Here is a 12,401-nt window from a genome sequence, read left to right on the forward strand (position 1 = left end):
GAAGATAGCTTAAGCGATCAAGGAAACTATCGAGAGCTCTGGAATTCAAGGTATCGAAAATAAATATTATACAGGGGAGACTAATCAAAATGACGTCATCATCGATGTCGCCCAGGGCTGACGGAGAACTGGATGGAGTGTCTGTACCCACAGCGGGAATGATCTGGTGGCACATAGTGTGAAGGGTGGGTTGGGTTTGGTGACTGAGCGGCCAATGTGCAGCTGCTGAATTAATAAAAAGTGAAAGATGTTAAACTAAAGTCTGCAGGAGGAGACTGAGAGGGGTTTTCATGTGTCCCTGGATCCAGAGCACACTGAGGGGAAACCGGATCTATCTGAGATGAAACAGCGGGTGTGACAGTGAAAAGTGCCGAAAATGCTGGAAACATCGATTCCGAATTGCTTGTGGAAACAGAACCACAGTGAAAGTTTCAGTTTTAAAAATGGGAACAATCGTGACGGCTGCCAATACAACTGTGGACAAGTTGTAAATAGAGATGCTCATTGTCCGTTCACTGGTCTCATTGCACATTTTGTTCGAATTACACAGAGGAATCGAAATATGGTAATTGACGTGATGTGAATACATCCCCACTACATTTGCACTGGAGACAACGCTGGTGGTGTAATGTGTTTGTTCAATAACAATGGTCAGAGGTGGGGCCTCGTCACTGGAGACTGATCCCCTGTATAAATCAGAGCCTGTTGCAGTACGTCAGCCCAGAGTGTCTTGCCGAGCTGTGGAATTCAGAGCAATAGCGTACACTGCGTCACACAAATGGGATATCCAGTAATCTGGCGGATAGAAGACATTTACTACCCAGTTATTTCAGCCGTTGGAATTCCCGGTAAGCCGCTGTCACACCTGCAATCGGCAGGAACTGATAGTTAATTCCTATGTTCTGAAGTGTTTCTCTCGCTACTTGTTTCCACAACCACCTGCCTGGTCCCTGCATTTCAGTCATGGGCGGAAGCGCTGACAATATCCATCTCATTGCTTTCGTAGCAGGCAGAGTTCCACATTGGAGCCGAGATGCTGCCTTTGACTGAAATCCTCTCTACTGTCTCGATATCACGTAATAATAGTGAATTGCAATGACTGCACAGGAGGACACCGGGCGACACTGCATCTGTGAGAGCCAGGGGACCTTCTGTTTTGTCCGTGAATTGCGCGAGTGGGTGATGGAACAACGCGAATGGTGGCTCATTGATGTTAGATATATGAGCAGAGGGAACTGCCGATGTGGATTTCATTTCATTCCTGTGCTGCTCAGAGCAGTTATGCTGGTAGTTAATACCCATTCCTTACTGCTGCCGAGGAAGCAGTTAACCAGCTGTCCTCTCGTCGGTTTGGAAATTCGCCCAGATTTAACTCATTTACAAAACTCGCGGCAAGTTCTCTCTCACGCAGATATTGCACACTGTCAGTAGCTTCATATGTCCTTGGTCCGGTTTCCACCATTTGAAGCAGAAAAAAAAAGATCAAGTATAATACTATTATAATTTTGCTGTATTTCCCTGACAGGTCAGTAATTTCTCTGTTTCCTTCCCTCTCTCTTGCAGTTAATCTGGTGGCGATTGTGATCCTGTCCCGAGGAAAGTGCGGTCTCTCCAAATGTATCACTCTCTACCTGTTGGGAATGGCAGCGGCCGATCTCCTGGTCGTGATCATTGACCCCCTGCTGAAGTGGACTGTTTACGTATACTTTAGGTCTTCCTTCCTCTGCTGGACTCCCGTTTGTAGGGCTGTTCATTGCCTGCTTTTAGCAAGCACCGGGATCTCTGTCTGGCTGACAGTCGCATTCACCTGTGACAAATTTATGGCGATTTGTTGTGAAAAGCTGAAAACAAAATATTGCACTGAAAGAACGGCAGCTGTGGTTATCGGGACAGTGAGTGTTCTGGGCTGTTCAGAAAGTGTCACTTTCTACATTACATTGGGGCCTTTGGCGATAATTAATGGAGTTTCCTATGGCTGTGTGACCAAAGAGAGCTTCTATACGTCCCCCTCGTGGGCCGCACTTCTGATGATTCATCGTACTTTAATGCCTTGTCTGCCGTTTGTTCTGATTTTATTGTTCGATTCTCTGATAGTTAGACGGTTTTTTTCCGCCAGTAACGTCCGGATGGGGCTCCGGGGCCGCAGTAACGGAAAGAAAGACAAGGACCCGGAGATGGAGAACCGAATGAAATTGGTCGTTTTACTATTCAGTATAACTGGTAGTTTTGTTTTATTTCTGTGGTTAACGCTGCTGGTTGTTGACATCTACGTACTGATTGCAAGCATCCCTCATTTTTCGGACCCTGGTCCGATTTATATCGCAGACTCCACGGCGACAATGCTGCAGATCCTCAGCTCCTGCACCAACACATGTATTTACGCCGTGACTCAGAGCAAGTTCAGAGAGGAGCTGAAGAACGCGGTGATATACCCACTGAAACTGTTAACCAAATTCCTTAAATCATAGAGCGACTTGTTGCTTTCTGCCGGAGATTTAAGTCAAACACCATGTTTCCTTCATAATCTATCTACTTGCTGATGTGTAGAACCACGGGTAACAACTGAGGCCTTTGAAATACGCGTGAATTTTGCGATGATATATTTCACTCGCTGTTTACCCCGTACAGGTGAAATGTGTCCTTCATCAAATAGGTAATATGTAACGGTCACCTCAGCTGTAATTCGCCCCGATGAATAATTCGCTTCCAGAATTTGCTGGTATTTAATTGAATTCATTCTTCTCTCTACCAGTGAAATGTTCCCCGTGCCACTGACTGCAACACAAGCCCAAAGCATGATCGATCCACCCCCGTGCTTAACAGTTGGAGTGGTGTTCTTTTCATGAAATTCTGCACCTTTTTTTCCTTCAAACATACCTTTGCTCATTGCAGCCAGAAAGTTCTATTTTAAGTTCATCAGTCCACGGGACTCGTTTCCAAAAATAATCACGCTTCTTTAGATGTTCCTTTGCAAACTTCTGACGCGAATTTTGTGGTGAGGACGCAGGAAAGATTTTCTTCTGATAACCCTTCCATGAAGGTCATATTTGTGCAGGTGTCGCTGCACCACCACTCCAAAGTCTTCTAAATCTTCCTGAAGGTCTTTTGCAGTCAAACGGGTGTTCTAATTTGCCTCTCTAGCAACCCTACGATCAGTTCTCTTCCAGACCGCAACTTGACCTCCACCGTTCCTGTTAACTGCTGTTTCTTAATTACATTACGAACTGAGGAAACAGCTACCTGAAAACGTTTTGCTGTATTCTTATAGCCTTCTCCTGCTTTGTGGGCATTATTTGTTTTAATTTTCAGAGTGCTAGGGAGCTGCTTAGAGGAGTTCATGGCTGCTGATTGTTGGGACAAGATTTGAGGAGTCAAGGTATTTATAAAGCTTTGAAATTTGCATTACCTGGCCTTTCTTATCGATGACTGTGAACAAGTCATAGCCTTAACAAGCTAATTAATGTCTAACACCTTGGTAAAAGATATCAGAGTGCTCAAATCTCTTGGGGTGCCCAAACGTTTGCATGGTGCTCCTTTCCTTTTTTTCACTCTAAGATTGTACAAAACGAAAATAATACACTAATCTTGCTTAAAATGTTGAATAGAATGTTTCATCTTTAAGTATCTGACTTCTGGAGATCAGTTCATCTTCTACAGTCTTAACTATTCACAGTAACAGAAAATTTGGCCTGGGTTCCCAAACTTTTGCATGCCACTGTATATGGTTTTCCATAAGGCATTTGATAAGGTTCACCATGTAGGGCTCCTTCAGAATGTAAGAAGACATGAGATCCGAAGAGACCTTGCTTTATGGATCTATGATTGACTTATTCACAGAAGGCAAAGGGTGGAGGTGGATGGTTCGTATTCTGCATGGAGGTCGGTGATCAGTGCTGTTCTGCATAGATCTGTTCTGCAACCCCTTCTCTTTTTGATTTTTATAAATGACCTCGATGAAGAAGAAGAAGGGTCGTTTAGTAAGTTTGCTGATAACACAATAACACAAAGTTTGGGGGTGTTGTCGATAGTCCGGAGGGTTGTTAGAGTTTACAACGAGACATCGATAGGACGCAGAACGGAACCGAGAAGCGGCAGATGGACTTCAACCCAGATAAGGGTGAAGTGGCTCATTTTTGTAGGTCCAAAGTGAAGATAGAATATAATATAAATGATAAGATACTTTGTAGTCTGGAACATCTAAGAGATCTTGAGGTCCGTGTCGATAGGATACTCAAAGTTTTGCGGAGTTTCACAGTGTTAAGAACGCGTAAGACGTGTTGCATTCATCAACTGTGGGATTGAGTTCAAGAGTCGTGATGCAATGTTACAGCTACGTAAGACCTTAGCCAACTCCCACTTGGAGTACTGTGTTCAGTTCTGGTTACCTCACTACGGGAAAGATGTGGATACTATAGAGAGAGTGCAGAGAAGATTTATGAGGGTGCTGCCTGGATTAAAGGGTGAACCCTATGAGAATATAGAAACATAAAAACATAGAAACAATATTTTGAGTGTACTTAGCCATTTCTCCTTGGAGTGACGGAGGACGAGAGGTGAACTGATAGAGGTGTATAATAGGATGAGCGGCATTGACAGTGTGGATAGCAACATTGTGCGTTGAAGGGCCTGTAATGTGCTGTAAATGTCTATGTTCTATTATCTATGGGCAAATTACCCTGAGTTTCACATGTAGAGCTTTACATACTTGGCATTGGACGGAAAATTGCAAATCACTGGACAATAAGTTGGGCAGCGAAACAATGTGGATTGTAAGCAACAGAAAATGTGTCGGAAATATAGTTAATTTACTCCCTTTCAGTGTAACGAGGAGGGGTATATGAAACAGGGGTCAAACAAAGGGACTGCACTGGAACGAGTTGTATAAAAATAAAAGGACTCAATGTCCAGACCAAGGAGGCAATATTTTCATTATATTTAGCAGTGAATCAGATATTATGTTTGAGAGTGAGTCTCTTCACAGTGACGCGCTAACGGTGGCACCATACTTCCCACAGTAAGCTTCACAAGGGGTCCAGAATTTTCTGATTAATTGCGAGGGTGGAACTGTGCGCAGACCAGGCATCCATAGTACCAGATTCATCACGTGATTCCGGAACTCAGAGTGCCCGATTCAATAGCTGCCGCGCTCGATGCGGAAAACCTCGGAGAAAGTTGGTCGGACCCAAAGTCACTGCATCACAACAACTTCTTCCCAAGTAGACATATGGGACTCGGTCGATTATTCCTCTGTGATATTGTCTTTACTTTCATATTCTGCAATCCTGTCTCCGAAAGTGACGGGATTTCCTGATCTTTTGGCTCTGTAGGCCAACTCCTTGTCTTCCCGGTCACACCCTGCAATTCAGACAGTATCCCGGTAAAGCACTCTTTCAAAATCTGTCGTATTCTCAGTTGCCAGAGGAGTAGTACAAGACGATTGAAGGATGATAGATGCTCTTCCTTTGGTCAGGAAATGCGGAGAAGGTGATACTGAGAATTACAGACAGAGTCTTACATCAGCGGTGGCTGAATTACTGAACAAACGGGATTTACTAGCATTTGAGGAAATGCAGTCTGATTAAGAATAATAAACATGGCTTTCTAAGGTTCTGGTCATGAATCACGTGCTTGACTGAATTCTGTGATAATGTGACGACGCACATTGATGAAGGTAGAGCAGTGGATGTGGTATATATGGACTTTAGTAAGGCGCCTGATAGGGTTCCCCATTGTAGGGTCCTTTATGAATTCTGGAGGCATGGGAGTCGGTAAAATGTGACTGTGTGGATACAGAATTAGCTTTCGCAGAGAAGTCAGAGGATGGTAGTAGCGGGAGAGTATTCCGCTTAGAAGTCTAAGACCATTGGCGTCTTCAGGGGAAACTGCTCTGAAACCACTGCTCTTTGAGATATTTAAAATGATTTGTTTGGAGCAGTGGAGGCGGGATTGGATTTGAAAGTTTGCAGATGATACGAACGTTAACTGAGTCGTCGACAGAGTGGAGGATTATTTTGTTTGGAACGGAGCATTCCTGATCGGTTAGAGCATCAAAGGACACGGAGAGAAGTCAGGTAAATGGGGTTGACTGGGATCTGGGATCAGCCATGATGGAATGGCAGAGTACACGCGATTGGTTAAATGACTTGATTCTGCTCCCATTTCTTATGGTCTTATGGTCTCCACGGGTTTGTTAGAGGGACATTCGTTGTACAGAGACTGGTGGGCGCATGAAACGCTCCGCTAGACGTGTTTGTAGAGGCGGATACATTAGGGGTATTTGAAAAAGACTTTAAGTTAGGCAAACAACAGGAATTCTGCAGATGCTGGAAATTCAAGCAACATACATCAGGTCTGAAACGTCGACTGTACCTCTTCCTAGAGATGCTGCCTGGCCTGCTGCGTTCACCAGCAACTTTGATGTGTGTTGCTTTAAGTTAGGCACATTGGTTATGTAAATAGTAGTCTGTGATGTAGCGGATGGAAAAATTGATCTCAGAGCAGATTAAACGGTCGGTACAACGTCGTCGGCCGATGCGCCTGTGATGTGTTGTAATGTTCTATGCCCAATCCTCCCGGTAACTGACATTAAATACAAAATTGTAACTGAAATCCTACCAAGGTTTAAATGAATTCCTGGCCAGTCCACTCACTAGCCGTCCCACTGAAGGCAAACATGCCATTTTCGCTTTCAGCATCCTGCCAGCTTGCATACAAACTGTCAGTGAGCCCTATATTTAGGCGGACAGATTACTCTGTAAAGCAATAGCGTACAAATTCTGTTAACGGTCTGTCATTAATTGCATACTTTCACATTAGAACTCCTAGTGCAGCGCCCGCACACGCTTGGATTAAACTCCATCAGAAATGTGCATAAGTGATCTTAATTTTCCAAATACTAATCAACTGGTTTAGCATTTTATTACCCTTGTTCTTCCTTATACAACATCTATTACCTAGGTATGCCATTCATTTTGGAAATGTCCTCTTACCAGGGAACTGATCCGGCAGCACAGAAGTCTTTACAAATCACACAACCGCCTTGCTAATTGCCAGGATGAATTTGATACTGCAGCCTGTAAGTTCTTCCTGCAAAGGATAATCCGTTCATACCTGCATTTTGTTTGGGTTTTTGGAAGAATCAAGGTGATCTTTTTCAAAATTCAGGGTTGAATTCATACAGAAAATATACTGAAAAAACTACTCAAGCAAAATGTCTGTTTACCTTTACTTTTCAACCCGTTTGGCGTCGTTCGCATATTATGTGTGCTCTCTTATATAACAGCTTACGGCTGTCATCACTACTTACGAATGGAAGGGAGAGGCAGGCAGAACAGAAGAAGACTGCACGAACAGTGTGTCAAAAGGCCTCACACGCCTGCGTTGGTATTCGGCTCAATAATGACAGATGTGTGCCTGCCGGCATCCGTAATCCTTCGATGGCAGTTCCGAAACGCTCGCTATTGCTTTACCTTCCTTTCATTTAATTCGCATGAGCTACTTCTAATGATCTTCATTTCAGGGAATGTTGTGTCAATGCATTTCAGTTAAAATCAGTTTTTATTCAGGAATCCGCCTTTTTAAGAGTGGCAGAAAATTGAGAACTATTCAACAGCTTTTCTGTCTCATTACAAACATCCATTTTCAAAGAAAGATCGCCCTGATTGTTCGGAACTCAAACAAAATGCAGATACCAACGTATTATCCTTGGTAGGGAGAATTTACAGCCTGAGGTATCAGATTCATCCGAGGAATTAACAAGGTGATTGTGTTTTGTAAAGACTTCTGTGCTGCCGGATCAGCTCCCTGGTAAAAGGCTAACACTGCTTCTTAAGTATAGACTGATAGGCCATCCCGGAGCCAGAGAATAACATCCGCACAGAGAAAGTCGCAAATCTATGCGCTTGAACTGGCTGCTGTCAGTGATAAATGATTGCATACAGAATGCTAACAAAATCAAACAATTATAATGCCAATTATATGTAATGCCGATATAAGAGACTACGCATATAACGGATATCTAGCGAAATTCACTCAACATGCTGGAGCAGAATAAACAGTCGATGCTTCTGATCGAGCCCCTTCTTTAGGATTCGACTGGGTCTTTATCACCGGAGCACTTTGTTCGGATATGGAAGGACACTTTGCCTTCAGGTTCTGCAACACAATACTTGCACCCGTTTCAATTATATAAAAAAAAATCGGGGAAATACGCATAATGTTCTCTCCTGGTCCTCAGTTATACAACAGAACTACAGCGGGCACACGGGCCATGAAAGAATGCTTCCGTCCCTTGACCATCAAATTGCAAAACAAAAACACAGTTTCTGTCTGGAATTCTAGTACACCTAATGAAGAATTCAAATGGAATAGTTACAAATGTATTTTCCATTCTGGGGTCCACGGACCCCTCTGTTAATGGTAGCAATCCATGACATAAAAAAGATTTGGAAACCCCTAGAGTACAACATAGCTAAATCTGATTTAATGGAAGCAAACTAAATTACACAGGACTATATTCTCAATGAGTTTGTATAAATGCAGGGTTAACAAAACGTAACATAGCTCATGGATAACGAAATGCACCGGCTAGCGATCCTGTAGGTGCCTGAAACCCTGATATAGTCTGAATCTCTGCCATCCTTATTCCGTTATAGGTCAGGGAATGTGATGTCCCCAATCACACGTCACACTCAACCATGATTACGTGTGACGTCATAATACTGAAGATTAGAACTGCAACGCACGTAACAAAAACATCACTGATAGCTGCGCATGCATAAGTGACCCTGACGGACAGCAAGCATTTTGGATTCAGCAGAGTTTTCTTACACGCAACAAAATCTCAGTAAACCAGGCAGCATCTATGGAGGGAAACTAGTAGTCGTGACCCGTGACCTTATTAAGAATGGAAAGGATGTGGACAGAAGTCGGAGTAAGGTGATGTGGTTCGAGCTGTGAACACATATTGAAGTGCCCAAATAGAGAAGGCAGAACAGAGCCTTTGCCTTCTTAGAAGACTTCTCAGATTCTGCACGTCATTTACACTTTTACAAAGTTCTCCAGACTCACAGTGGTTTGCACATTTTGTCTTCTTTTGCATGTTCATTGTCGTATCTGGTGACATCGACGTACTTCTTTGATACATTTACTTTGAGATTTGAACTTTGTCAGTCTTAGTTCTGAGTTTCAGCTCTTCATCTGCAACAGAGGACTTTAATGTTATACGTATGTCATGCGGTGCGCGAAGATAATTATCACATTGTTGCTGCTTAATCTGCTGGTCACGTTTCCATGCAAAACACACTGAGTTATGGAGTGAGAGCTGAAATCAGTACTCCACTGAGCCGGGATACAGAAGTAAAATATTCTACAGATTTATGGCAAAACACAATTAGGGATGATTACATTTACATTTTATTTACAAAGCTTCCCATGAAGTGTAAACAGCTATTTCGCCCCATTCTTCAGCTCTTCCCTGAATCCCCTCTGTGTCAGTCACGTGTTGGTGCAGGAACTGAGCAACATCAAACCATACCCAAACTCCTGTAGGATAAATGTCGGTGTGTTGTAATATTTGTCCGTGAAATAAACGTTTATCGCTGCCCAGGTCATGGACTGCACAATATTGGTTGTCCACAATAATATGAAATTGTCAGATAAAGCTAACAACAAAACCATTGACTTTCTCCGGTTCTGAAGTCCACGGCGAACCATATTCGCTGCTATAATAGATCTGGTGGTTAAAACATTGAATAGCAGAATTAAACTAACTGGCAATAATGGGGTCATGATGGTGTTAAATAACTCGTACCCGCCCCACAGGGATGATGTATAGTACCATACTCGGGTTTGGGTTTCTCTGAGTCTGCTGGAAAGTAAAATGGAAATGACTGAACACAGCTCCCTATGACCACTGCCAAGATCACCACGGTGGCTGTTCTCTCCGTACAATATCGGGTCCGCAGCTTTTGAAGGCAGATCGCGACATAGCGATCGAAAGTGAAAGTGACAGTCAGCCAAACAGAACAATCCATGGCTGCAATCGACAGACTAGATCCCAGAGCACGCAGCCGAGATTTCATCACAAAGTCAGCATGCAAATAGACAGCATTGACTTTATCCAATACAACACCAAAGATCAGCTGCCGCGATGGCCACGAGGTAGCGAGTGATATGTTTGGACAGCCCACAATTTCTGCGAGATGGGATCACAATCGCCGCTAAATTAACTGCAACAAAAGAAAAATATTTATTGCTTAATGGGTCTCGAGTGCTCAGTGTGACTTTATCTGGATGGTAAGGCTAGTGGACGAGCTCGTGCCGCTGCCGGAGAGCGCCTGCGCTGACTGAGATGCGGTGTTGGTGATCGATCACTCTGACACACCTTCAGCGACATGCAACTGAGCTCTCACCATTTTCACGCCGAGATGACAATGGGCAAGAAGAAAAGCGGCACAACCTCCTATGGCAGAGAACAGAAAACAGGGTATATCTGGATCAGATTGGTTGAGGGCATCCTTCGTTAACTGTCCTGCGCCATGTCCTTCTCTCTGGTGTTGTTTTATGATGCTCTCGTGTTCTTTCCCCTCGTTTAGTGGGGATTGGTTGTGCACGGGTGGACAAAAGGCACCGGCAGAGAAAGGGGCAGAGTGGAAATAATGTTCCAGGAAATAAATTAATATCAGGCCGGGCAAGTCGTAATGGAATCATTCTACTCGTCCGGATTACTACCAGCGTCGTCTGCTGCAGAAGTTAGGAATTGGCGGTTCTCAGATGAATCTGTGGCTGAAAAGCAATGTGGAAAATGCAAAGACAGATTTTTTTGAATATTGTCATCGTTTTATTCTACAGTGATCTGCACAAGAAGGGCATTTTGCACCTGTACGGTCGAGGAGCAATAAACCTGGGTTTGCTATGCTACGATTAAATTGACCAGGTGATTGATTCAGCAGCACAAGGGAGGCAAATGAGGAGCAATAACAAAGCAAGAAGTTGGTACAGAAGTCAGTCGGATTACCTTCAGTAGACAAGCAAGACAATGACAGGGGCAAAGTGAATTGAATGCATTCAGAGACGATATAGCAACACGCTATCGTGATATTATGCCATTACAGAAACGTTGCGGGAAGGAAGAATGCAAGACCATAAGACCATAAAACATTCGGCCCACTGAGTCTGTTTCGCCATTCTATTGACTGTTTCTGTATTCCTCAACCCTATTCTTACGCCTTCTCCCGGTAACCTTTGTGACCTGATTAATCAAGAACTTGCCATCCTCCAGCTTAAATATAACCAAAGACTTGGACTGCACAGTCACCCGTGCTAATGTATTATAGAGATTCACTGGCGAAATATGTTTTCCTAATCTTTGTTTAAATTCGATGTCTTCTATACTGAAGCTGGGACTTGTAGTCCTAAACCTCCCCACTATTGGAAACATCCTCTGGACTTCCACATTTTGTTCACTGTTCAATATTCGGTATACTTAAATGATATCAACTGTAAACCCTAGCGTGTACGGCCCCATATCTATCGAACATTCCTTATATATTAGCCCTTTTGCTCCTGGGATCCCTCTCGTAAACATTCTCTGGACTTTCCCCAAAGTCAACACATCTTCCCTTTGATTAAAGGCTCAAAACTTCTTATAATACGTCGTGCATTCTGATGAATACCTTATAAAGCCTCAGTATTACATCCTGGCGTTTGCGTTCGCGGTTCTCATAAACTGAATGCTAAGGTTACATATGCATTCCTGAACAGACCTGCAAGTTGACCTTAAGGGTATCCTAAACTAGGACACTCAGTTCCTTTTGCACCTCTGATTTTTGAATGTATTCCCCATGTAGACAATTATCTACTCCTTTATTCGTTCAATACTTTTCGGTGAACCAAACTTCACCTGCCACTTCGCTGTCCATTGACCCACTCTGTCAAATTCCTTCTACAAACACCCGGCTTCCTTAGCACTATCTGCCCCACCACCGTTCTTCCTAACTTCCGAAAACATGTCCACATGACCATCAGTTCCTTCTTTCAAATCATTGAAAAGGATCGGTCCCAACACCAATGATAGGTCACAACATTAGACGGAATGCACAGTAGAACCACCATAAGTATTCACGTTAGAGGACATCGTGAATCATGCACATTCACTTAGCATTAGATTCTGAACTAGAACCAGGTTTCATATTGCGGAAAATGTCGTGAAATTCATTACATACGATATATAAATTTGTACGGTTATAATAAAATATATTAAAACAAAAACCGTGTTTCTGTTCTCAAAATTTCCTGAGAGAGTTGATATGAAAATACTTGGATAAGAAAACACATCCGCTCTAAGTTGCAACGCATAACATAAAGACTACAGTATGTCACATATAGGGCATTTCTGCGAC

The sequence above is a fragment of the Mobula birostris genome, chromosome 13 (genome assembly GCF_030028105.1).
Source record: "Mobula birostris isolate sMobBir1 chromosome 13, sMobBir1.hap1, whole genome shotgun sequence".
NCBI lineage: Eukaryota > Metazoa > Chordata > Chondrichthyes > Myliobatiformes > Myliobatidae > Mobula > Mobula birostris.